This window comes from Triticum dicoccoides, chromosome 5A, assembly GCF_002162155.2.
Source record: "Triticum dicoccoides isolate Atlit2015 ecotype Zavitan chromosome 5A, WEW_v2.0, whole genome shotgun sequence".
NCBI classification, from domain to species: domain Eukaryota; kingdom Viridiplantae; phylum Streptophyta; class Magnoliopsida; order Poales; family Poaceae; genus Triticum; species Triticum dicoccoides.
This window is the reverse complement of record NC_041388.1, coordinates 220,626,899-220,631,888: the sequence shown is the minus strand read 5'-3', so window position 1 is coordinate 220,631,888 and position 4,990 is coordinate 220,626,899.

Genomic DNA, 4,990 nt, shown 5'->3' with positions numbered 1-4,990 from the left:
TTTCAGCGGTATATTATTTGCCTCATTCCGATAAAGTTTGTAGAAATTACGGGGAAAATACCTTTTCAGCCATTTTCAAAATTGACTTAAAACCGTAAGGAATTGGCAGAAACAATATATAGAAAAAAGTTTCGCATTTTCTCAAGATTTCCAATGCCATATCATTTGCTGCATTCGGACGTACGATTAAAACATTAGCTCGAAAATACGAACTCGGTGGAACTTGTATCGTTTTCTAAATTACTCTTAAACCGTTGAAAATAAAAAAAACTTTTAACATGAAAAAGTAGCGCATTTTCATAAGCTTTCCAACGCCATATTATATGCCTCAATTGGATTAGCCGTTTAGAAATGGCATCGAAAATACGAACTCGGGTGTTTTGTTTGCGAAATTCTACGATTTTCCAAATTACTCTTTATCCATAGGGAATTAGAGAAACCTTTCAAAATGTGGAAGGAGCGGTTTTGCAGCATCTTTTCAACGCCATATTGTTTGTCGCATTCTGACAAACGATTTAGAAATGCGATCGAAAATACGATTTCACATTTTTTGTATGAGGAAAAAACGGTTTTCAAAACTGCTCTTAAACCGCTTACATTTTGCCAAAAATTTAACTTGGGTCATGATACTGATGTCCATAGCTTTCCAACGGTATATAGCAAGCCCCATTTGGGCAATGTTGCCGGAAGTTCAACCTAACACTCGGAGAAGTTCAGGTCAAACAACTCAGGCAGTAAAATTGAAAAAAACGCAATTTCATCACGACCCGAGAGCAAAGTCCGCCAACGAGCGAGATCCCTATTTAAAACCGGTATTTAGTTGCTAAAAACGTTTCTAGATTACACTAACATCATATAGAACACGACTAAATAGAATAATTCGCGGGGGAAGCCACGGTTGCGAAGATAGCCCGAAGGTCGGGTTCGTACAGAAGGAAGTCCACGCGCGTTACTCATGTAGTTCAGGTTATGATCAGAATATTATTCTGATCCCGTGATCAGAATAGTGTTTATGTATTATGAATGTAATAATAACTTATTCTGCACCCTGGGTGATGAATAGTATCATTATATATATAGAATGGGTCTATTTTAATAACACCCTTAAGACCTTATTCTAATAACACCGAGCTTTATTCTGATAACACCCCGCGCCCGAACCGAACCAACACGCTGATGCTACTGAACCGCATGCACCGGGTGGGGAAAGAAAAAATGCAACCCACCTATCCTCCTTGTCCCCACGCGCATTCCCCAATCCCTCCCACCTTCTTCCCCGCTGCTCATGCCCGGTACGATCCCCACCTCTCTCGACCAACTACCTTCGCGCGTCGGAGCCCCGCCAGAGCAACCCCGCCGCCAGCGAACGCGCCCCAGCCCACCTCGCACCACCATCGCCCCTCCCGTGCCGCCCAACTCTCCCCTACGCCGGATCCATGGCGGCCACGGCCCCTCCCGCGCCGCCCATCCTCTCCTCACGGGCTGGGACTCAGGGCCGGCCAACAACTCCAGGCCGCGCCCCTGCCCAACCACCTATCTCCCGAAGGCCTGCAACCCCGGCCACGCCCTCGTCAGGCAACAACCGGATCCGGCGGGATCTGGTTCCACTTCTGCTCGTCTCCCCCTGGCCCATCTACCCATCCGACGGCCAGGCCGAGGTACACCGACGACGACCCATTCGCCCGAGCCTCCCGGCCTCCCCGACGGCCAGACAGAGGTGCTCTCCCTGTGTTGTGGCTGCGACGGCTTCCTCTCCTTAGGATTGGGCGGCCATGGCCTCCGCCATCTCCTCGCCGGACCCCGTTGTGCGCCGCCGCCCACCCCACTCCGCCCCTCCCTCAGTCAGGGGATCCGCTCGCGCTCGCACAGTTTCTTCCCGTGCCACCACCCTCTCCTCTGCTTTAGCTGCCCTGCAACACGATGCAGTTTGCCGCAGCAAACCCCGCAGCTCTCTCCTCCCCAATCTGCAGATCGCCAGCAACCCCGCCCCCTCCTCCTTCGTCGAGCTCACCTCGACCTCCGGCTGTTGTCTTCCCATGGCGTACCAGCAGGCAAAAAAGGTGCCCGTACTCCACCGCCAGGTACTGCCAGCACCCGGCGACCCCAGTCCCCTCCACCTCAATCTCTACCCGCTCCACTCACCGACGAGCCACCTCGCCCCTCTGCAAGCCGCCGCCGCGCCACCCCTGCCCGAGGCCCCCGCCGAGCCGCCCCACCCCAGGCCCCCGCCGCGCCACTCATCTACAAATCATCACCGCGCCATCCCTCCTGAGGCCACCACCGCACATCTGGGATCAGCTCAGCCCGACCCGGTGCTGGTCGGCCACTCTCCGTGGTGGTGAGCCCTGACAACGAGATCCGGGGACCCTTCCAGCCGGGCCGTCGGCCATGCCGCGCCGCCGCCAGAGCCCTGGCCCCGCTAGATGGCACGGGTGGTGCTGCACAGGGCGCATGGCCTGTCGCCGACGAGACCAGTGGTTCACCATTGCAGCTCGTGGGATGGTGGACTGATGCGGTGTGGTTGACGCACTAACGAAGTTCAGGTGAATTTTTGGCATTTTCAGATTTCGCTTGGGCACAAAAAATGCAGTTTCGCCTGGGTCTTCGCTGCGGTGCAGGTGTGCAGTGCGCGCGGTGCTGGCATGCAGTGCTCACGGAGCTGGTGTGCAGTGCATTGCACCCCAGACCCCTCGTGCTCATCTTGAAGTGGCCGAGCACCTCGACGACCAAAGGTTGTGCGTGCTCATCTTGATGGCTGGCTGGCACTCTCATATCACACTTGTGCAGATGCAGTTCCTGGACATGGTGTCTCGCGATCCTAAGGCTTCCGCGTGCAGTGCAGCTCATATTGTCCTCAGTCCAAAAAGAAAACTGCAAAAGCTTGTTGTTTCGCTCTTGTTTGTGACAAGAATTTGGTGGTTCACTTATGTTAATAAAAACCACGAGCGGCATTCTTTCTTTTTGGATGCGGTTCACTTGTACTATATGTTGGTTCATTTTTGTATATGCGAGAAAAAAGAAAGCATCATGTGCATGCAGTTCCTTTTGTATATACTTGCAATATGGTGTGTGTATGTATGCAGTACACCCGATTACACCCGATCGGTCATGTGTTTTTTTAGAAAACAATTTGTATTGTTGCATGTGGCCGTTCCACTTGTTTTCTGAATGCTTGCAGTGCGGTATGTATGTTTTGCAGTGCGCTCCTGTGGTTCCCCTTGTAAAAACATCCCCTTTGTAGAAACAATAAAAAAAACCATCACAGAAGTTCGTTTCGTTTTACATGTAGTCCACTAGTTGCTTCCCTGCGGTTCACTTTCACCAACCGAAAAAATGCAGCTCTTTGGTCTCGGCCACACGGATCACTAACTTCGACCATGTGGTTCACATAAACCCAAAAAAATTAGAAAAAAGAGAAAAGTTATGGGGTTCACTTGTCCTTCTGATGCATTGCGGTTTTCAGTTTGAAGAAGTGCAGTTTTCTATCTAAAATCAGTGCGGGTTTTTTCCTCGTCTTCAAAAATTTACATCCCACAAAAAAGAAATCATGCATTCCGCTAGCCCGTCTGATGCAGTGCGGTTTTCAGTCTAAAAGCAATGCGGTTTTCTTCCTCGTCTTCAAAAAATTATGTCCCACAAAAAAAGAAACCATGCAGTTCTCTTACCCGTATGAGTCAGTGCGGTTTTTCGTCCGATGCAATGCGGTTTTTAGTCGGATGAAGTACGCACGTCAATTTGGGTGTCGCGAAAAACAGAGTGTCCGCATTTCGGTAAATTTAAAACTCCTCTTAAACTGTAAAGAATTAGAGAGAGTGTTCTACATGAAAAACTTACGCCTCGTCGATATTTTTCTAACGGCGTGTCGTTTGAATCATTCCGATCAGTGTTTTGTAAAAAATTCGTGAAAAACGGCCGCTACCACACGTTGTCCGCCACATGTTTTTCAAAATTAACTAAAAACCATAAGGAATCTCAAAAACATTTCAACATATGAAAGTTGCGCTTCGTCCGTAGCTTTCCAACGGCGTATCACACGCCTCGTTTCGACAAACGGTTCAAAAACTGGAGCGAAAATAGTACCAAAAATTTGAAAAAAATTCAAAAACATAATTCCGCAATTTAGTTAATTTGAAACTGCTCTTAAATCGTAACGAATTAGAGAAAACAATAGTTATTAAAAAGATGTGCCTCGACGATATCTATCCAACAGTGTATCATTTGCCTCATTCCGACGAGCGATTTAGAAAAAAAATGCGAAAAACGCTCGCTGCCACTCGTCATGGGCCGCACCATTTTCTAAACTGCTCTTAAACCGTGAGGAATCTCGAAAAGTGTTCAACATGGCGAAGTTGCGCCTATTTCATAGATTTTCAACGGTATATTATACGTCTCGTTCCGATAAACGATTAAAAACCTAGAGTAAAAACAGTACCAAAAAAACACTGCGTACAGTTTTTTATGACACGAAGTTCACTGGTCTCTGTAATGCAGTGCTCTAGATAAAGAAAGTGCAGTGCCCTCGCGTTGAACATGCAGTGCGGAAGTGTTATCAGAATAGTTATTCTGATAATATTATCAGAATAGACCGTCTGTATATATATACAAATAGTGCGGAGCATCTCTCGTGATATTCGTCACCCTGGTTGAGAAATAATTATTCTTCACCCCCTCTTTATTTTGACATCAATGCAACGTATTTTTATGTTTTTTAAATTTTGTCTTATTTTATACATAAAAAGAGAACGTAAGAAAATATATACTCACGGTAAAAAATATTTTATGTTACGTAAAATTATGAATGTAAGTACATAGTGTAAAACATATATAAAATGTGATTTTTCTGCTCTTATAACCTTTTTTTTATTTTTTATACCAAAATTTACATATTGAATCAATATGCATGTAACTATTTGTATTGTAAACATAATTTATTTAGGAAGCGATCGTAAGATTACCTCGGGTGAAGAATAATTTATTCTGCATCCTGGAT